Source organism: Urocampus carinirostris, chromosome 10 (genome assembly GCF_059441175.1).
Source record: "Urocampus carinirostris isolate Australia breed hairy pipefish chromosome 10, RoL_Ucar_1.0, whole genome shotgun sequence".
Lineage (NCBI taxonomy): Eukaryota > Metazoa > Chordata > Actinopteri > Syngnathiformes > Syngnathidae > Urocampus > Urocampus carinirostris.
The window spans coordinates 35,647,451-35,671,258 of record NC_142358.1 but is presented as its reverse complement, the minus strand read 5'-3'; positions in this window follow the sequence as shown (position 1 = coordinate 35,671,258).

The window sequence follows — 23,808 nt, the reverse complement described above, 5'->3', positions numbered from 1 at the left end:
AAAAAGGATCCGCCCCCTCTACCTCCGAATAATAATAATAGTGACTGATTCAAATGATGATTGACACATTGGTTAGGAAATGAAACGCCGGTATATAAATCCCAGCATACACCGCGGACTACTTCGCCTTCGGGGGAAAATCTAGTCGGCGGCTGCTTGCCTCAGTTGCAAGACATTTTTGACCTAATATTGATCCATATATAAGGCGCACTCGATTATAAGGCGCATGGTCAGATTTTGAAAAAAATAAAGGCTTTTAGGTGCGCCTTATAGTGCGGAAAATACGGTACTTGGAAATGTGAAGAATCTCACAAAAACATTCGATTTTACCCTAATGGCACCGAGCTAGCCTACGTCCAATGCTCTGCATGAGAGACAAGGCGCACCACACAATTTGAAGTAGACTTTTACGTGCACCTTATGGTTACGAAAATACGATAATATGAAAAAAATCTGTGATACACTTAGCATACAAAAGTCAAAAAGCGATTAGAGGGGAAAACCTTAATACATTCAAGGATAACATTTATGTGTTTCCCCCCCAAAATGATGCCTGTAGGTTACTAGGCTTTAGATTCCCCATAGAAATGAGTCAGTTACAGCGAAGGTTTGTTTACACGAGCATCTCTCCAGAAGTCCGCAGAGAATGTCTTCACCTCACCCTTGAGTTTAAATGTGAACAATAATATGCTATCATTTTTATTTTTACACTGTGGTGTAAAAAGCCCCTCGAGCTGGAAATAGGCGGCGTAAGCAAGGTTCTTTTAACGGCGGCTTCTGAGGAACCTGCTCCTCCTGAGAGTGTCAGTCAGCTCGTGCCCTGCAGCCTCCCTGTTAATTGGTCTCTATGTCAAAAAAATGCAAAGTCTGTTCTCAGCCACCTTAATTCCCTCTCCCCTGGTATGCAAGAGTCCCAGCACCACTTTGATAATGCCGTCGCTTTTAAATTCGGCGGAACTGCTCTTCTCCCGGCCAAATTTTTCAGAGGTCAAAATTGGATCTAGTGATGTGTTAATGAGCCGGGTGAAGGGGTTGAAACATTTAGTTCTTACATCAATAATCCATCATCCCTAGTCGATGAGACAGTTTTAAAAACAGTCTGTCAAGACGCGTCAACGGTGTGAAGTGGAACTGTTTTTGAATGTGAGCAGCTTACTGACGTCGAGTTGAGAGCAAAGTCGAAGCATCCCGAGATGATTCATTACTCAGTAAATGGAGCGGGTTGGTACACAAGGGCGTCACTGTAGCGTGCGGGGAAAGCGGAAACAACAAAAGGGTATCCGGGGAATATTGATGAAGTAACTCGTGAACCCTGGAAAGAACACCGACGAGTTGTCTAGGGCCGCAACAATTAGTCGACGTTGTCAATGACAACAATTTTTAATAGACACAGTCGACAAATAATTTCATTGCCGAACATTGACGTAAGATTTGTTTTCTTTTCCAAGAGAAAAGAGACATCTCTACATGTACGTTATCAGCTGGGAGTAACCCATGCTTAAAAGCCAATAGCCCAGACCTGGGCACTCCGGTCCTAGAGGGCCGTATGTTCTGCATGATTTTTGAGGTTTCTCTGATCCAATACAGGTGATTCCAATCACCAGTATCGTTAACGAGCACTTGCTAGCTTGTTAACGAGGTTATAACTTGTATCACCTGAGTTAAAGAAGAGCAAACTTCAAAATCTGGCAGGACGTATGGCCCTCCAGGACCGGAGTGCCCAGGTCTGCAATAGCCTCTCTGTCTGGAGCGGCATCATTAATAATGAAACTGTCATGATTACCTAATTGGAGCCACCTGGGGTAATCATCTGACGTGCTGGAATGCGCTCCCTGATTGGTTTATGTTCCCTTTTTAAGCACGCTACGCGGAGACCTCTTGGTCTGAGGATACTTCTGTACCCCGTATGACTCTCCCGATTACCTGTGCCTTCTTGTTTACCTGATTCTGCCTGCCTGCCTCCGATCCGACCTGCTTCCGTTCCACGCTACGATCTTCTCTCCAGTCCCGGTAAACTCGACCTGCTTCCGTCCCACGCTACGATCGGCTACGTGTTCCGAAGTTGTCTTCACGGCGTTGCTGCTGACGTTCGACGGTCATCGCGTCTCCCGCTAACCCTGTACGCTTCCCCAAATAAAGACTTGTAACGAACGCTCTGGGGTCTCCTGCTCTGTTCTGGTCCTCCTGACATAATTAATAATTGATAATAATGAAATCAATCTCACGCTGAATTATTATTTATCCAAAATAGTCGTTACCTGCAGCCCTAAGCTAGACATAAACAGACATCATACCTGTCAACCTGTACGTTTTTGCCGCACAAAGTACGTTTATTATGCATTTTAAGACGTACAAGAAAATCTGTACTGAAAAAAACGCAAATTTGTCAATTATGGGCACCATCCGGTATACACCGACTATCACAAAACTGTCATGTCCTGCACGGTAGTCATAGTGCCCAGCTGGCCCCGCCCCTTGACCCCAGCTGACCTGCATTTTCCTGATTACCTGTTTAATCTTGTTGTGCTTGTTGGACTTCTGAGAGCAAGTTCCGTTTAATCCCGTTAAATGCCTAGTCTGTAGTTTTGCCTGCATTTGAGCCTGCTTTGATTTGTTTTTGGTCCGTTTGTGTGTTGGACAACTTTTCTTTCTCAATTAAAGTGACAGATCGTCTACGCAAATGAGTTCCAACTTCCGGATTCCCGGTCCGTTTCATGACAGAAACGGCAAATCAATCAAGTCAAACGAGCCTCTATCTCGGTATCGGTTATTTTTTCGTTACAAAGGAAGCGAGCAGTTTGATGTAGTGAAAGGAAGTCCGTCTCTTTTTAGAGAACCGGCTTTTTCCGGCTCGACTCATTAAAGAGAGCCGGCTCGCAAGCGGCTCACTTGCTTTGATGAACTATATTACGAATGATTATGTTGTATAAAGAAGTTAAGAAAAAAGGAAGTATAAAAGGAGAAAATTTTAAAAAGTCAGGTTTGTGCTTATCCCTTTAATCGGTATATTACCAACAACAATTTAATGCAGAAAATGAATTAATAATTTGAATAAGAAAATGTATTATTCTACTTAATTATATTCGCATAGATAGATAGATAGATAGATAGATAGATACTTTATTCATCCCCGAAGGGAAATTCACATTTCCAGCAGCATCCCTGAGCTGAGAACAATACAATAATAAAGCAAAAAGAATACAATATACAAATACCCAGTGTGACGTGCAAATGCCCTCTGTAGCGTGTTATATAGAATATCTAAATAGTGCTACACAGAATACATATTGCAATGAAATTCGGTAATATGCAATGTAGGTGGGGTGGTTTAATGTGGGCTTTTACTCTGCCGGGTAGAGTTAAAGAGCCTCATGGCATGAGGAAGAAAAGATCTCTTAAGTCTGTCCGTAGTACAAGACAGTGACAGCAGTCTGTCGCTGAAACTGCTCTTCTGTCTGGAGATAATGCTGTGTAGTGGATGCGATGGATTGTCCATGATTGACCGCAGCTTTTCCAGTGCCCGTCTCTCAGCTACTGTTGTTAGGCTGTCCAGCTCTTTGCCCACAACAGAGCTCGCTTTCCTAGCCAGTTTATTGAGACGAGAGGCATCCTTCTTCTTGACGCTGCCTCCCCAACACGCTGTCGCATAAAAGAGGGTGCTTGCCACTACTGTCTCATAGAATATTTTCAGGAGCTTTTTGCAGATTTTGAAGGAGGCCAGCCTTCTGAGGAAGTAAAGTCGGCTTTGTCCTTTCCTACATAGAGCTTCTGTGTTGGCATTCCAGTCCAGTTTGTTGTCCAGCTGCACACCCAGGTATTTGTAGGTCTGGACAAATTCTACACATTCTCCTTTGATGGTTACAGGAACCGGGTGAGTTCTGGTTCTCCTGAAGTCCACCACCATCTCCCTGGTCTTGGTGGTGTTCAGGTGCAGGTGGTTTGCGTCGCTCCATCGGACAAAGTCCTGAATCAATTTCCTGTACTCCTCCTCCTGCCCATTTCTGATACATCCCACGATCGCAGTGTCGTCGGCAAACTTTTGCACATGGCAGGACTCAGAGTTGTACTTAAAGTCCGATGTATATAGAGTGAATAGGAACGGAGAGAGCACGGTCCCCTGCGGAGATCCTGTGTATTGTATCCTCCATGTATTTTTTCCTTCTACAGTGAACGTCCAAGCTACGTAATTTTTTGAACTTTTTTTTATAATAAACTTAATTCAAGTCGAGCAACTCAGATTCTCACCACAAAATGTTAATTAACAATATATATATGATATAACGAAACACATGTACAATATATCATGTTACATAAATAAACACGTTTTAAAAAAAATATGGTCTAAGATTATTTTGTATTTTGTAAGGGAAAAATACAACAGGGCATGGAGCCGTGGAGGTTGACAGGTATGAGACATTCACAATTTCGATAAGGAAGAATTCCACCTTCCAAGAGTGATTCATATAAGGCAATATAAAGATGGTGGCCACAAAGAAGAAAACATCAAAGACACAGACATCAAAAGGAAGAAGGTAGCAACCTCAAACAACAACAATACAAGAGATCCTTCACTAATACTGATCAGCCAAAAACTTTGTGTGCAAATCCTACGAACTGTTTTCGAACTAACTATTTAGTGACAGTTTACACAGAGGGTCGGCAACCCGCGGCTCAGTAGCCACATACGGCTCCCTTAATATGGTTTCTTTACTCGGACAAACACTTTGAATGTTTTCCAATGCTGTAAAAACGTGTATAATATTTATTGCATTTAAACTAGGGGTGTAACAATATAACTATGAGATGAGAGGGAAGATCAGCTGGTATGAGTTGACCTGTGGGAAGTGACGGGCAGGGTTACTTAAACTGGATTACTTTAAATTACTTTTGGATTACTCCAAAACCAGATATGCTAATAAAAGACAAGATAATCTAAATATGAATACAATTACTAAATTTTGTGCAGGCTTGGGGAGTAACGGAATACATGGAACGGCAAAAATGATGTTGGCAAGCTGTTTGGATTTATTTTTATTTTGTTTCTGTCGCATTTTATGTTAGTTTTGCCGGAGTTCAAAGAGATCAAAGCCAGGAGAGAAAGCTTATTACGTGTTGTGAGTCATAATTGTATTCATATTTAGTTTTCTTTTGTCTTTTATTAGCATATTTGGTATTGGAGTAATCCAAAAGTACCGTATTTTGCGCACTATAGGGCGCACCGGGTTATAGGGCGCACCCCCAAAAAATAGTTTTTGGTCCTATATCTTCCATAGATAAGGCGCACCGGATTATAAGGCGCTACAATGGGAACGTCGACAAAACAGTCAGATAATTCAGTCAAACTTCTTACCCCAAAACATTCCCAAAGCTTGCAAAGAAGCAAATACGTGTCGTAGACACGTGCGGATGCGGTGTCTGTACGATGTCACTCAAATGCATCATTTCAAATATCATTCGGAAGGTTAAAGTCTTGGGATTCAAGAAATGCCCACCATTCCTTAGTTTCTATTTTCTTTTTCGCTCGCAACTTTACTGTGCATATGACAATAAACACTTGGAATTGAGTTTAATTCACTCAACTCATCACAGCAACATCAAGATCGTTCTAAAACAAGATACCGGGAAAATATAAAGTCGCATAGCTCACCTAAGTTCTCACGTTCAATAATGATACGCAACCGTGGTCTTCTTACAACCGTGAGTGAAGTAAATCCAGGAGAGTAAAATATTTACAAATACAGACTAATGAAACATGTTTCTTTATGGCGTACTTTAGCAAGCTTGCTATTCACAGTCATCTTTTTCGGCCAATTGCAGGGTTTGTTTTGCCGCTTCAGCCAATGCCAGCCTGTAAATGATAAAAAGGATCCGCCCCTTGACCTCCGAATAACTTTAGCCAATAGTGATCGATTCAACTGATGATTGACACATCTTTTTCGGCCAATTGCAGGCTTTGTTTTACAGCTTAAGCCAATGCCAGCCTGTAAATGATAAAAAGGATCCGCCCTTTGACCTCCGAATAACTTTAGCCAATAGTGATCGATTCAAATGATGATTGACACATTGGTTAGCCAATGAAACGCCGGTAAATAAATCCCAGCATACACTGCGGACTACTTGGCGTTCGGGGGAAAATCTAGTCGGCGGCTGCAAGTTAGTTGGAGGACTTTGCGATTTAATATTGAGCCATAAATAAGGCGCACTGTATTATAAGGAGCATGGTCAGCTTTTGAAAAAAATTAAGACTTTTAGGTGCGCCTTATAGTGCGGAAAATACGGTAATTGAAAGTAATCCAGTTAAAGTAACCCTACACAACTCTGGTGACGGGTTTGACTGCCGCTTTCTCACTGGTATCGGGTTGTAAAACACGAGATACAGGTTGTCGCCTCGAACAGTCGTATATTGTGACGTGTAGTGGTAGTTCTCACCCTTGGACTCCTGCCTGGGGAACTTAGCTGCCATTCAAAACCTATTGCATTATTTTTGCTGCCTGGATAAGGGGCACCAAATGCAAGATCCATTTTGTTGTTTTTAAAAACGACATCAAGAATTTGATTTTTTTATTGCATTTTTAATTTCAGGAGTTAGAGCGCTCGTCTGGGGATCATGAGATCGCAGGTTTGAATCCCGGCTCCTCCGTGTTACATGTCGAAGTGTCCTTGGGTAAGACACTGAACCCCTAATTCCCCCAATAAGCAGGTTTGCGCCTCACATGGCTGCACAGCCTCTATTGGGAAAATGTGAAGCACATTGTAAAGCGCTTTGGGAAGTCATTGACTTGAAAAGCGCTATATAAATGCAGATCATTTCATTTCATTTCTTTAAATTCATGAAAGTAGTTACACATTATAATATAGTAATGAGGTTTAACTTTAACCCATATACTGTACTTTTAAACAAGTAGTTACGTAGTGCATCAATCTCCATATGCGATGCATCCTACTCAGTCATTTGATAGTCATGCTTGGGAAGTAACAGAATATGTGTTACAGCGTTACATAATCTGGATACAAGAAATGTAATTGTATTACATTACAGTAACTGGAAAAAAAGAAAAAAATAATCAAACTATGGGCATATATATATATATATATATTCAAGAACTGTCATGATTACTGATGCGAGGCACCTGAGCCTGCTCCTTTGACGCCAACTGCCTCGGACACTGATTGGCTACCTGTCACTTTTTATACCCCCGTCTTCCTGTCACCGTTTGTCAGTCCGTCTGCGAACCTCAGTTCACGCTAGACAAGCTTTTTGACCCTGACTCACTCCTGTTCTGTTCCAACCCTTTTTTCTGATCTCGACCACGATTTTTGCCCCCCCGTCCTGGCTACTGACCTGTTTTTCCCACTCTCAAAACCGCCATCGCTCGCCACAAAAATAACACTTCCGTGTCTGAGCAACCTGCTCCCTGCGACCAGCGATCTTCATATCGTGTGTACTATCCTTTCCCTTCTTCCCAATAAAACTAAGAGAAACGCATGCAAGTGGGTCTTGTCTCCGTTCTGGCCCTGACAAAAAAAAAGCTTTGATAGGCGATATCCGAGAAGAAGAAACGTTCAATAGTCGTTTACAATTATTATTGTCATGAACCAGGGCAGGAAACAGAATTGAGAACCCAATAGCGTAACATACTCACAATTTATTAGGGAGAGGAGGAATGCGCGCACACTCCATCCGGGGATCGATGGTCGCTGAAGTGGATTGAAATCCAAACAAAAGAGTGGTCAAAATCAAACAAATCAGGCCAAAAATAAAACAGGATCAAACGCAGGCAAATTCACAGAACTAGGCTTTTCATAGAATTTAACAGGAGTCATACAGAAGTTTCACAGAAATATCACAGACGCTCAGACAACTAACGGCTCAAAGGACCACGTTTAAGTACTCCCAAGGAGCAATCAGTCAACGCGTCTCTCAATTGTGCATTAGTCTAGGGTATGCATGTTTTGTGTCCCTTAAGGGCTTTTCTCATTCTTTGCGCACACACACACACACAGTGTCCTTAAAACTTGTTTGTAAGAAAATACTGGACATTAGAGCCATTGCTGTCCTTGTTTTTTCTTTGGAGGCTGATGCAAAAAAGTTTAATTTACAGTTTTAGTTTCACTACCGATACATAAAAAAGCTGACAAAATGCTGATCATAATGTTGGTAGAAAACATAATAAATATTTGTTTCTACATGGCAATGAATCTCATGGTTTTAAAGAGGGCCGGTATTACACACACACACACAGAAAAAATAAGAACTCGTGTATAAACGTGAAATTACTGAATAAAACTCCAAATTAGAAATGTGAAAATGCTAAATAAAAATCCATGGGCGGGGCCAATTGGGCGCCGTGGCAACCGCGACAGAACCCGGCGCCACTCGGTTGGGACCAATTGAGCACCATGGCAACCGTGACAATTATACAATAAAATACACTGATATTCAAAACAAAAAAGAAAATCGTTTTTACAGGCTCGGCATTTGTTCAAAAATTACAGGTACTGTACTACAGTTTTTTTCGTTTTGTTTTTAAAAAATAATCCCTGTCAAATAATAACTGGAATCATTGTGTAGAGAACAAACATAGATCATGCTCAGCCAATCAAAATGCAGATCACTATGCACAATTTAAAGTTTACAACGTTATAACAAGGCTTCACTGTAAAACCCTGCATCAGGATAAGCTAATATTTCAAAGTGATTCCCCAAACACCGAAATCAGAAAACTATCAGTGGAGACAGCAAGACTAACTAGCGTAACATTGGATCCAGTAGACCAGTAATTGTGTGTCCTAATAAATGTTTGAGAAAGATAAAAATACGCAGCAGCAAAAAAAGGAGACTGTGGAGAATAAAACTACCACGTTCTAAGCTAAACAAACAGCAACTCCGATGTATTATGGAAAACAGGCCAGGAGCAGAAAGAGTCCGAAGACCATACGAATATCAATAAAAAATGACAAGTGTATATAATGTGAAAGCTTGTGTACGTGTATCGCTCAGCCAAGCGTTAAAAACCTGTTTTCGAAAAATATAAGATGGCAAGTAGGTCAACCGCGATCGGCTAAGGCTCGTCTGACGATAACGCCGAACGAAACTAATGTTCGAGAAAGTCGTCTTCATCCGCAGAAGACGTTCTCAAACTTTAATCAAAGAATAGAAGCGTGGCTGACGCTTGGAAAGATGATTTCCGCCGCAAAACAATCGGCCAGGGAGAAAACAAAAGCACGGTTGTCATGGCGATGGTTGATAACACAACCGTCATTTTTTCCTTTCCAAAAGAAATGTACCGTATGTTCCGCACTATAAGGTGCACTAGATTATAAGAAGCACCCCCAAAAAATAGTCTTCTTGATATATATTTTTGATATATTAAGTGCACTGGACAATAAGGTGCTGTCACGGTTGCCATGGCGCCCAATTGGCCCCGCCTGTGTGGGGCTAGCTACGGCTCATTGACAGATTGGCTTTCCGTTTATTTAAGCTCAGTGCTCTCATTCTTCCTTTGACAGTCCGTCAACGAACCTCTGCCCCGCAAGACGTGGGTTTTGACTCTGTCCGTTTCCTGTTGGTATTCCCTGTCCGTTTATTTTTGCCCTGTTTAATATCGGTTTCCAGTTTCGTTCCCATCTATTTTTGTCCTGTTTATTATTCTCTCCTGTTTCCTTCCTGTCTAGTTTGTCCTGTTTATTTTCGATATCCTGTTTCATTATCAATCCTCTCTGTCCGTCCTGTCTCGTATTGACCCCATCTGTCCGATATCTACTCGGGCAATTGGTATCGATCTCGTCGGCCTCTCGCTTCATATCATTTCACACCAGACTGCTGCCTAACGTGCATGACTCCCCATTTCCCATAAAATAAAAGGCTTGTGTGAGAACGCCAGGCGTTTGGGTCCTGATCCAGTTCTGGTTCATGACATTGGCATCTTTATTGTTTAATATCTCGTGCATCTATTCAATATGGTTGGTGTGAAGTGTAAAGAAGAGGAGAACCGTTTCTTTCTGAAATGAAAATTAAATAAGAAAGCTTGATGCGGTTGAGAAAATAGTTGGATTGCTTTTTTTTTGTCCACTTTCTACCGCGGTGGAGGAAGTAGCCTAACTCTTGAAGCCCATCTTCCACAAGTAAGTTAAACTTCATTTTATTTATCTATATAGAGCATATTATTTTATGAAATGTTTCTTTTTTAGTACAAAGCAAATCAGGTTATGTATACAAGCCTTAAACATACTTTTACAAAACTTAAACATACGTTCCCTACAAAATATACGGTTGCCCAATTAGCCCCGCCCATGTGGCCCCAGCTGCGGCCCATTAACAGATTGGCCTTCCGTCTTTTTAAGCTCAGTGCGCTCTCTCTTACTTTGCCAGTCCGTCAGCGAACTTCTGCCCTGCAAGACGTGGGTTTTGACTTGGTCCTGTTCCTGTATTGTTCCCGTTTATGTCCTGTTTAATGTTGGTCTCCGGTTTTGTTTCCGTCTATTTTTGTCCTGTTTATTATTTTGTCCAGTTTTCGTTCCTGTCTAGTTTCTCCTGTTTATTTTCGATATCCCACTTCATTATCTATCCTGTCTGTCCCGTCCTGACAAGTATGGAGTTGGAATCGATCTCGTCAGTCTCTGGCTTCCTGTCTTTCCACGCCAGACTGCTGCCTAACGTGCATGACTCCCCATTTCCCGTAAAAAATAAGGCTTGTGTGAGAATGTCACGCGTTTGGGTCCTGATCCTGTTCTGGTTCACGACAATAGCACTGGAGAAACAATCTCATTCGTAAGTAGGGCAGCTTCTGTATCCTTTCATTGTGAGTATGCATTCCCGGTATTTTCTGGTATATAAAGCGCACCGTATTATTTCTTCTGGCCAATTTGTTTTCTTTAGGTGCGGCTTATATTCCCAACAACACTACATCATTCTCACTCCACTCTCAAAAGATGGCGTGACGTCGCAATCCAGTGCACCGTTTTTGCAGTCGGATTTAAAAGCCCGCACACCTCGCTCGGCTGCAAACAAAGAACAACAGAGAAACAACACTCCGGGAAAAAAAAAAGACAAGTTCTCAGCGCCGAGGGTAATCAAACAACTCACTGAAAAGTTTGTTGTGAGGTTGTTTTTTTTTTCCCTTTAGGTTGAATTCTCCCAGGATGACAGGGGCTTAATTGGATCTTTTCGATGAGGACGTTTTGGAAGGTGTTCGCGTGCAGCTCAAATAAGACAAATAGTGCTCCTAAACTGTGAACCTGACTGTTGGCTGGAATCTCTGCAAGAAAACACACTTCCTCTGGGGTGGCTTTGTGCAGCTTAAGAAGTCAGAGACAACATGAATTAATGTGGCGGCGGACTGAGTATTTGGGATTTACCCGACTTAATCCACATCTTACCAAAATCACTGTCAGGTAGCAATTATAGGATAAATCGATCAGTGTGAACAAATGGGCCACATATGGTCTACATCAGCTATGTCCAAAGTCCGGCCCGGGGGCCAGTTACGGCCCGCAGGGTTGGGTAGGGTTACTTTAACTTGATTACTTTCAATTACTTTTGGATTACCCCAATACCAAATATGCTGATAAAAGACAAAAGAAACTAAATATGAATACAATTATGACTCACAACACGTGGTAAGCTTTCTCCGGCAAAACTAACATAAAATGCGACTGAAAATAAATGAAAATGAATCCAAACAGCTTGCCAACACCATTTTTGCCGTTCCATGTGTTCCGTTACTCCCCAAGCCTGCACAAAATTTAGTGATTTTATTCAAATAAGTGTGTTTTAAACCTAGATTAAAACACATCCGGGCCCAAATGGAGAACGCTCTTGAGCCTGCAGATTTCTTCTTGGCTCTTGGATCACGAGTAAATCAGCATTTTCCGAGCAAGGGCTCCGAGCAGTAACATAGGGGGAAATTAAATCTGAAAGATACGAACGTTTTATTTATGTAGTTTAACATGTTATATTGTACATGTGTTTCGTTATATCATATATATTGTTAATTAACATTTTCTTGTGAGATACTGAGTTGCTCGACATGAATGAGGTTTATTATAAAAAAGTTCAAAAATTAAGTCGCTTGGACGTTCACTGTTGAAGGAAAAAATACATGCAAATATAATTAAGTAGAATAATACATTTTCTTATTCAAATTATGAATTTAATTATTGTTGGTAATATACTGATTAAAGGGATAACCACAAACCTGTCTTTTTTCATTTTCTCCTTTAATACTTCCTTTTTTTCTTAACTTCTTTATACAACATAATAATTTGTAATATAATGCATCAAAGCAAGTGAGCTGTTTGAGAGACGGTTCTCTTTAAAGGGTTAAGCCGAAAAAGCCGGTTCTCTAAAAAGAGACGGACTTCCTTTCACTACACAACTCGAACTCTTTTGACTTGATTGATTTGCCGTTTCGTGATCGTCGGTGTATACCGGATGGTACCCATTATTGACAAATTTGCGTTTTTCCGTATAGATTTTCTTATACGTCGTACACGTCTTAAAATGCATAATAAACGTACTTTGTACGGCAAAAACGTACAGGTTGACAGGTATGTTATGTACCAAACTTGTTTTTTGAATATTTTTGCCATGCTTTTAATGTAAGAATTCTATAATTTCTTCATTCATTTGATTTTCATGAGAAAAAACAGAGCCATAAAATAACCCAAAAATTGAGATGTGTTTGTCACCTGATTTGTAATTTCCTCAAAAACAAAACTGTGAAAATCAATGGCTTTCTGTCCATCTGCGATGCCATCACTCTTTGGCCAATTTTTGCCCTAAGAAATGTAAATGGCCTGTGCGCACTCTAAAGCAGCTTTCGCTTTGAAATACATGCTTGTCGCATCCCAGTATTCTGTCTTGCATACCACCGGCTTTATGCAAAAACACAAAGCCCCGAATGCCGTGGCTTTTGGAAGACGAAGGTGAGGGCTAATGCAATCCCTCACCGCCGTGCTCCCCGTTTCCACGCTGCTTTTTCTGATAATGAGTCCAACTGCAAGCGTCTTTTCCCTCATTAGACAATCTTTTTAAGAACGCCTCCGTGTGTTTGCGCATTTTTCCTCCCTGTCAAACAAATCACTACTTTTGCTTTCCCTGGAAACCATCACAGGGGCAACAAACCATTAATTTGGAACATGTAAGGGGAAGAAAGGAGGGGCAATAGTCCTTCTGTGATGTTTCATTTAAAAAACCTGTCAAGTTTTTTTACAAGATGCGTACGACACGTCTTTAATTAACATGATTCTGTTCGATGGATCTAGAACGGAGAAACGTCTCCAAAAGCCTTTAATTGGTTTATGGGTATCAGCATTAGCAAAACCAGGCAAAGTGTTAGGATACTGTACGGTACGGTCCTCCAAAAGTCGCCAACAAGAAGATGAACTGGAGGTCCTTACACCTGTTCTTCATTAAACACACCTTACTGTAAAGGACTGTGCCTACAGCAAAAGCCTTCAGATCGTTGTTTGCCTTTGATCTTCACGATCTCCTGCCTCAGATGACATTGATTCATTATTGTATCATATACAAGGATTTTGTTAGGTTTACTGGTCTCGGAAATAGCAAATCCAGGGAAGATGTTAGGATACAGTATGCTAACGTGCTTCAGAGGGTGCCAACAAGCAGATGAACGGGAGGTCTCCACACCTTTTCCTCATCACTTGCACTACTTAAGGACTGTACCTACAGCAAAGGCTGTCAGATGATTGTTTATCATACACTAGGAATCCTATTGTATTTGTTTTCACTGTGTGTTACCTATGTTTGCACTTTTTTTTTTGCACTTTACTATATTTGTCCCCTGATATACTCTTATTCATTATTGTATCATACACCAGGAATCGTTTTGTATTTGTTTTCAGTGTACGTCACTTCTACTTGCACTATAGTGGGATTTTAGTGAACGATAGAAAATTACTATTATTTTTTTCTTTGAAGTGATTTGAGCCATCTCTTGCTCAATTAAGAAATATAGGGTACTGACCGAATAGGACCGACGTTTTTGTTAAATTTTTATGTGATTGGGATTTATATTAAGGATCAGGACCCAAACGCGTGACATTCTCACACAAGCCTTTTAGTTTACGGGAAATGAGGCAGTCATGCACGTTAGGCAGCAGTCTGGAGAGGAATGACAGGAAGCCAGAGGCCGACGAGATCGATACCAATTGCCTGAGCAGATATCGGACGGATGGGGTCGATACCGGACAGAATGGGACAGACAGGATTGATATCAAAACAGTATATTGAAATTAAACAGGACAAACTAGACGGGAAGGAAACTGAAAACCGATATTAAACAGGACAAAATTAACTGTAACAATACCGGACAAGAAATACCAACAGGAAACAAGACCGAGTCAAAACCCACGTCTTGCGGGGCAGAGGTTCCGTTGACGGACTGACAAACGGTGAGTGAGAGCACTGTGCTTAAATAGAAGGAAACCCAATCTGACAACGAGCCACAGCTGGTGCCACACGGGCGGGGCCAATTGGGCGCCATGACAACCATGACTTTTGTGCCTGTTGAAAATAAAAGCTTACTGACAAAGCCGTAGGAAAATACTGCTTCGTCCATCTGATAGTGGAATATATTTGTTAGTTGTATGTGTAATTAGGTTCACTAAAGGTAATTTTATATTTTATCAACATTCCATCTTGTCAATTTTTTTATTCAGCCCTTCCGTCTATTTGACTTTGACACCAGAATTTAGTTTGGATGTAGGACTAGTGTAAAGCTCGCATTTTGGGAATTTTCCACTGACTTATTTTCCATTTGTATCAAAGCCCGCCGTGTTCGCCTCTCTCTTTTATAAATGATTGCCAGCCATTTTGAAAGAGCACTTGTGGAACAATTATAGCTTAGTTCTGTATTTAAAGCCCTTTGCAGCTGTATGTGTTTTTTCGGACTGTGTTTTTAAATCAGTTTTCTCCTGCCTCCCACGCCTTTAGTTAATTCCCTTTTACCCCACATAAACTCTTGTCTTTTAGCTTATATGTCTGCGCTTAGGTCCACCGCATCGAAACATAACACAAGGTCGAGGTTTACGTCAAGGCTTGAAAATCCCGATCGGAGCACTTCTTTTGTCTTCTCTTCAGGTAGAGAGATGACATCCTTGTGTTCACACTGAATTGCACTGAATTTCCCCTGAGGGGCACAAATAAATGTTTGTTGTAACGTCTTGTACTTCTCTGATTGGACTGCGCGGCCTGGCTTGTTCGTTTCTTGCAGAACATTGAAATCCCAATCTTTTGGTTATCATTACCCATTTACTTTGTCGTCAAGAAAAAGAAAAAACACCAGAGAGAAACACAATTGTTTGCTGAGATTTGAGAACGTCCGACATGGACAATGTTTTTAATTTCTTTCTCGGATAATAAATTGGTTTTAATGGCTAGTTTCTAAAGGGAGAGGTTCTAAGATATTGAGTTAAGTTGAATTTCACTCCCTACTTCCTCCAAAACACTGATAGATTAGAGGGGTCTGAAATGTGGATGTCTAGTAAAGAAAACATACCTGTACACCTGTACGTTTTTGCCGTACAAAGTACGTTTATTTTGCATTTTAAGACGTGTACGACGTACAAGAAAATCTGTACGGAAAAACGCGTATACACCGACTATCACGAAAGATCAAATCAATCAAGTCAAACGAGTTCGCCGCGGTAGCCTCTATCTCGGTATCGTTTTTTCCGTTGTAGACGAAGCAAGCGGTTGGTGCTACTGTGCGCATGCCTCTGCCGCCTGGGGATTTCCCATCATGCATCATTTAACATCGGATTTCATGTGGTAATTGTGTAGTGAAAGGAAGTCCGTCTCTTTTTAGTGAACCGGCTTTTTCGGCTCAACTCATTAAAAAAAGCTTCTCAAACGGCTCACTTGCTTTGATGCATTATATTACGAAATATTATGTTGTATAAAGAAGTTAAGAAAAAAAGGAAGTATAAAAGGAGAAAATGAAAAAAAGTCAGGTTTGTGGTTATCCCTTTAATCAGTATATTACTAACAATAATTTAATGCAGAAAATGAATTCATAATTTGTATAAGAAAATTATACTATTATTTGCATGTATTTTTTCTTTCTACAGGTCACGTCCAAGCTTCTTCATTTTCGAACTTTTTTTATAATAAACCTCATTCATGTTGAGCAACTCAGTTTCTCACAACAAAATGTTCATTAACAATATATATATGATATAACGAAACACATGTACAATATAACATGTTAAACTACATAAACAAACACGTTTGAAAAAAAATATGGTGTAAGATTATATTGAATTTTGTAAGGGAAAATACGACAGTTTGTAAGGGCATGGAGCCGTGGAGGTTGACGGGTATCCAAATGCGAAATGAAATATGACATTAAATATACTGGTAGGTCATTGTTGTCACTCTCAATCAGCGGTCTCCTACCTTTTTCAAGCTGAAAGCTACTTTTTATTACTAATTTGTGTAAGGGCACCCAGTTTCATATGCATTTCTAAAATAACAATATATCATGTTCTTCATATTCCTGATGTTGAGGTTTTTGAGTTTTTCCTTGCCCTTATGTCGGTTTTAGATCAGGGGGAGGTATAATAATAGTCTGTGGTTTGCAATAACCTGTGGTCTGTGCAGCCCTTTGAGACTCTTTGTGATTAAGGCCGTCACAAATAAACATGACGTGACTTGACATGTTATTACTATGTTGTTATTGTGTTATTACTAGGTTACAAATTGGAAGAAGGGTTTAATAAACCCAGTTAACTGCTAAAAAAATAATTTTGCTGGAAAATTTCAATGCACTGGTGAAATATTTTCAGAACAGGTCTGCGGGAACCTCAGCTACGATTTAATGCCTGTACATCCTTTGACATATTGGCATGTCTATATGCAGGCAATGATTAGAAAAATGGTCAAAAATACCTTTAATCAGAATCCCGACCCTCACTGAAAGCTATAGAAAGCAGTTTGCTGTTGGCTGGCTGAATCACACAGAATTAGCTTCCTTGTCCGACTGGTATACGACGTCCTACCCAGCCCTACAAAACTCTTCACCTGGGGGAGAGCAAGACCCCAAATCGCCAACTGTGTCAGGTAAAAGAACCTCTGGAACACGTTTAGAGCTCCTGCCCAAAAGTGTTCGGCCAGGGGAGATACACCTGGCGACACAACTGGGTGCTCAAGCTGATTACAGGAGCTATCAGCAAAGGCATTTGCAGCTCCAGTTGAGCGTGAAACACCAATTGAGCAACTGCTTTTGTCAAAGAAGGAAACCCAGCCAAGAACAAAGATACAAGAAATTACCAGCAGGGATCTTGGCAACGGACCAGGTCTGGCAGCTCTCTGTAGACCTTGAGAAACAGTTGCAGTTCCCCAGCAAATTGTCAGTACCACCCTGAGGCCAGATATCCTACTGGTTTCAAAGAACACCTAAAACATCATGTTGATGTAGTTGACAGTGACATCTTGGGGGAAGCCTATGAAAGGAAGATGACCAAATACAGACTACTGGTCATTGACTGTCTGTAACAGGGCTGGAAGGCAAGATGTATGCCCATTGAAGGATTTTATACATTTGACTATAAAGGATTTTATATGATTGACTCATAATGCAAAAAAGATTTTCACTGAGTATGCTTTAGTTCAATGACAGGTCAGGCCCTTCCAAATGCAGAATATTTGTCTAGTTCTGTTGACAACAGGACTCTGACGGAGGACGGCAGGTGTTGTTTTGAGGAACCACAGACAACGGGACGCTCGTCTCTGAGATTGTGAAGCCCACGTTGAGCTTCCTTGGCACGCCCATGGGAGGAGCCGGCAGACCATTATGCGGGGAGAAGATGTCCAATGGAAGAGAGTCAAAAGACTTCAGAAGAGGGCTTCCCAGAGACTCTAACAACGCTAATTCGGCCGTTTTTGATGGAGTACACTTGGTTAAATTGTGAATGAAATTAAATCTGCCCCCGTGTGGAAATGTCTGCTTTCCTGTTCATCTTTTCCGTCAAGAAACAAGCGGCATAAATTGTCGGGTGAATGTAGGTTGTGTTTGGTTAATGGAGTCAGATAACTAATTCGAACAATTAGGTAAACGGTACAGTTCGATATCTAATTCCCAACACCATCGAAGTTGAGGATTTGTGGGGGCACTCACTCCACAAAGCTTTAAGTCCCTTGAGGACTACGGGAACAGCAAGGAGCAGAGCCATTAAGAACGCCACCAATGTAGCTGAAAAAGCTGAGAGATAGCTCTGGATCTAGAGAGAACCATGGGGACAGGCAAATACCACCTGAAAACACTATCACTGATGAAAGAAAAGAAGCAGGGAAAGAAGGATAGACAGAATGAAGGAAGGAAGGGAGAAAGAGAAAAAGAAAGAGAAAAAGGAAAAAGAAAGTAAAAGAGAAAGAAATTGAAATAAGGGGAAAGACAGACGGACAGACAGACAGACGGACAGAAAGAAACTATAGCATATCTTAGCAAGAGTATTGTAGTGTAGTTCAGGGTGTCCCCTGCCCACTGCCCTGGGTGCTCTATTACGATATTTGGCTGCATATTTCACAATTTGTGATCTACAGAATAAGATGTTCTTTCCGGTGCCATTTTAGTTCAGTTCTTCTCAGTTGTTTTTAGAATTTACAGGTGTTCTGCCGAAAAATACCCTCACTGCGGGAAACCCCCCATTAAATAAGTCACTCATACAAAGGTCACTAAAATGGCTTTGTATTTCATTTTTGTGGGGAACATATTGGAAAAAAATAACAAAGCACAGAGCGTTTGCACCCAAACTTTTGAGAAAGTTGCGAATGCCTTACCTTCTGAACATTGGTGTCCCCATTCGTAAAAAAAAAGGTGGCGTCATTTTGCCAAAGTAAATATTTTCAATTTGCTCAAAAGTGATTTCTATACAAAGTGCAAATGACATACAAAGTAATTTCATTGACGGTTGCTAGGGGGTGGGTTCCTGTCATGTGGGGGTGGGGTCATTTATTAGCACAACACAGCAAGGTTGGAATTATCATCACAGGATTAGGGTGCCCTCTTGTGGTTTAACGCGAAAATTACACGTGAAATGATGTACCGGTAACAGTTATTTAAAACTCAATTACAGTATATCATAATGTGTTATTATTTTCCTATATACTGTAAGTCGCACTAGAGTATAAGATGGATGGATGGATGGATGGATACTTCATTCATCCCCGTAGGGGAATTCACACTTCCAGCAGTATCCTTTAGTAGGTTAATAAGGATGGCCTCGGGGTGCTGTGTTGTAGTTTAGCAACAGCGGAGTGGATGACATCACACGCTAGGCCAAAAGTTCGACGTCCCTGCAGCAGATGGAAATCTTTGTGCCCAGGGTTACACCACCACGTATTCACGTAGATAGCGAGTCCGCCTACTCTCCGCTTCCCGCAGGCTTTTGTGTCTCTGTCTGTCCTAACAGCGCCGAAGCTGGGTAGCTCCACGTTAGCGTCCGGGATGCTAGACGTAAAACACAGCAAACTGCACTCCCAGTACGCTTTGATGTTTTTCACCACCACATCCAGTTCGTCGGTCTTGTTTGGTAGAGAGTTCACATTTACATGATTACGGACGGTACCGAAGGCTTATAACGCCACTAGCCGCTTAGCTGTATCCAAGATAAGGCCCCCTCATCACGCCGGCACGAGAATTCTTCAGGGCAAGGAGTTGATTCCTCGAATAAACGCATTTTTGTGCGTTAAAACCCATAACCATAGGATAGAAAGTAATCCAAAGTGTAGTTGTCAAACGGGACGCAAAACACGAAGATAGAAGCAGACAATAAAAACAATGAATCACAAAAAGAGCGAAATAACAAGGAGCTGCTGGAAAGGCTCCCACTCGCGGCGTCGCCTATGATGATATATAAGTCGCAAACGATGAAAAAACGGTGACTTATATTCTGAAAAATGTTTTTTTTTCTGCGCTTTTCAGGATGCTTAGGTTTTGTCAAATTATATGTTGCTGCTTTGAGCAAGGTTAACATTAGGATAACCATCTTCCACGTCAGCCAATAAGCGATTATCTGATTAGGAATATAATGGAGATATTGAACAGTGGAGCGTGACATGTTTATGTCATATCCTTTGCAAATGTATCTCTGTTCTGATCTCTTTGGGAACTCAAAGCTTATATTCACAGAAGAAAAACATGTTTGACTCAGAATTCTCTGAAACACCACAAAAAATGTTGTTTTTGTGCAAACAGTTCTAAGTGCTTTGTCCACCCAGCTTAATATAACAGCCCAAACTGTTTGAACTTCAGCTAAAGTAGGGAGGGACGGACTTGTTTTCAAAAGGTGAATCTGGGCGATTACAACTTTAATCTTTTTTTTTTAATATACAGTGGAACCTCGGTTCTCGACCATAATCCGTTCCAGAACCCTGTTCGAAAACCGATTTGTTTGATCACCGAAATCATTTTTCCCATTAAAAATAATGTAAATCGTTTTAATTTGTTCCAACACCCTGAATGTTTACCTTGAATGATTAACGTAAACATGAAGCTAACCAAGGCTAATCGTATGTTCGCGTTATCGTAATCTCCCGTACGAAAGATTACGCTAACATGAACGTGTAAAAATAAAAAAATCAGGTCGATTACAAGTCATTTGGCACCCAGGTCTCCAAAACAAGTGGTGAGCGATTCATTGGAAAGGGGGCTCCGTTCCAACACCCTGAATGTTCAACGTAAACATGAAGCTAACCCAGGCTAATCGTACGTTCGCGTTATCGTAATCTTCCGTACGAAAGATTACGCTAACATGAACGTGTACAAATACAAAAAAGGATAAAGAAAAGAATTATGAATAGGATTTCTTACCTTTGTGGTGGTCAGCAGAAGGCGCAGGTGGACGGTGGAGCTATTATTTCTTTCTTAAATGCAATAGTTGTACGCACTACTTTTCTTTTTTCACCTGTAGCAACTTTTGCTTGCACTGACTTTCTTCGGAGGCATAATAAGGGGCTAAGACACCCGTACGCCGCTCAGCATCGCAACCTAGCGTACGCACTCACGCATTACCAGCGTTCGAACTCCGATTTTTTGACCGAACAGCGAAGCACGAATTTCTCAAAATTTTTGGTCGGACTCCGATTTGTTCGAACTGAGAGACGTTCGAAAACCGAGGTTCCACTGTAATGGAAAAAAAACCTCACTAAAATATGTTTTTGTAAAATCCAGTTACAAAATGCAACCTGTGCAAAAGGTTGAGACAATAATAACTTTTTGGAATCAATTTTGAGAACAATTTTACATTCTTATGTTGTGCAAGAAATTCAAACGTTTGCTTGACCACAGTTCCGTAGTGAGTATCTGTCAGAGACCAGAAACGGAGACTGAGTAAAACGAACACAAGTGGGTCCTGCTTTATTTAGAAGGAGGAAAGGGCTTGCACCCACGAACCGGTGATCGTCGGTCCCCGGTAGCAGATCGCTTGGAACGCGGAAGTGGCACTTCTGTGGCGAGCGAAGGCAGTGTCGAGAGCGGGAGAGAACAGGTCGGTGGCCTGGACGGTGGAGCAGAAACGTAATTGAGTTCAGAAAAGGGGTCGGCGCCGGGAGTCAGGACAGGATAGAGTCAGGGTCAAAAAGAGCTTGCCTAGCGTCGGGCTCAGGTTTGCAGACGGACTGACAATGGATGACAGGAAGACAGGGGTTTGAAAAGAGATGGTCAGCCAATCAGCGTCCGAGGCAGTTGGCGCCAAAGGAGCCGACTCAGGGGTCTCGACACGTTCAGTGTCCTTAAGCAGAGGGTTCAGTTACTCTTCACTCCCCCTTCTGTTATTAGTTGCTTGCTATTCTCATTTACATATGGAAACCTATAAATATTTGGGTGGTTTTACTCAAAGAAGACCCTGTTTTTTTCACCTGTGTGATTTTGACATATCAGATCACATTTTATGGTGATTTTATGCAGAAATTTGAAAAATTCAAAGAGATTCATATACTTCTTCATACCACATTAAAAGCCAGATAAGGAAATTTGCTTTTTGTGGTCAAGATTGACCCTAAAACCCATGAATAAAGTGGCTTCCAAGAATTATATTTCAACCAAATGCATAGCATTTCAATGGAAGCGTGAAAGCTCTATTAGCTCATCATGTGGCCGTCATCCTGCATCAGAAATTGGAGTTATCACACTCCAGAGATGGTTTTGCTCTGTGTATTATAAGGTAAAGCACTCACTGCTGTTTTTACAAGCTATGAGGCATTAAATCCGTTAAAAGTGCTCCTTATGATATCAGACGACCATCAACCGCTGCTGCTGTTTGGACGCTAACCACGTTTTCCAAATCGAATTGAGAATTATGCCATATAACCATGTTAACCCTCAAATTCATCAAGGTCACAAACAATCTCTCAAATGTGTATTTTGATCCTCTTAAAGGTATTCCCAAAGACCTTTTTTTTCTTCCCCACAATTAAAATAAAAAAAGGAAATACCGTATTTTCCGCACTATAGGGCGCACCGGGTTATAGGGCGCACCCCCAAAAAAAGGTTTTTGGTCCTATATGTTCCACAAATAAGTCGCACCGGATTATAAGGCGCTACATTGGGAACGTCGACAAAACAGATGATTCAGTCCAACTGATTACCCCCTTAACATTCCCAAAGCTTGCAAAGAAGCAAATACGTGTCGTAGACACGTGCGGATGCGGTGTCCGTACGATGTCACTCAAATGCATCATTTCAAATATCATTCGGATGGTTAAAGTCCTGGGATTTAAGAAATGCCAACCATTCCTTAGTTTCTATTTTCTTTTTCGCTGGCAACTTTACTGTGCATATGACAATAAACACTTTGAATTGAATTTAGTTTAAAATAGACTCATCACAGAAACATCAAGATCGTTCTAAAACAAGATACCGGGAAAGTATAAAGCCGCATAGCTCACCTAAGTTCTCACGTTCAATAATGATACGCAATCATGGTCTTCTTACAACCGTGAGTGTAGTAAATCCAGGAGAGTAAAATATTTACAAATACAGACCAATGAAACATGTTTCTTTATGGCGTAGTTTAGCAAGCTTGCTATTCAGTCATCTTTTTCGGCCAATTGCAGGGTTTGTTTCGGCCCTCTAGCCAATCCGAGGCTCCGAATAACTTCAACCAATAGCGATTGATTTAACGGATGATTGACACATCTTTTTCGGCCAATTGCAGGGTTTGTTTCCGCCCTCTAACCTATCCGAGGCTCCGAATAACTTTAGCCAATAGCGATCGATTCAAATGATGATTGACACATTGGTTAGCCAATGAAACGCCGGTAAATAAATCCCAGCATACACCGCGGACTACTCCACGTGCGGGGGAAAATCGTGTCGGCGGCTGTTGCGTTAGTTGCGAGACCTTGCGATTTAATATTGAGCCATATATAAGGTGCACTGTATTATAAGGCGCATGGTCAGCTTTTGAAAAAAATTAAGACTTTTAGGTGCGCCTTATAGCGCGGAAAATACGGTATATTAAAATTGTCTTTATTGTAATTGATATCAATTTTGAGAAATAAGCAAAGAGAATAGTCAAGGCACTCTATGTCACGATTACCCATTGCCCCCAACTGTGCCCGCTCGTTTGGCGCCAGCTGCTACTCGCCTGATTGGTTCCCCTCCTATTTAAACTCAATGCTTCCATTCACTCCTTGTCAGTCCGTCAGCGAACCTCCGCACATGCAAGGCAAGCACTGTTTGACTCTGGCTTCCGTCTATCCCGTTCTTATCTGTTTCCTGCTCGTATGCCATTGGCTTCCCCATCGTCTCTAGTTCCCTGACTTTTTCCTCCCTTCGACCACGC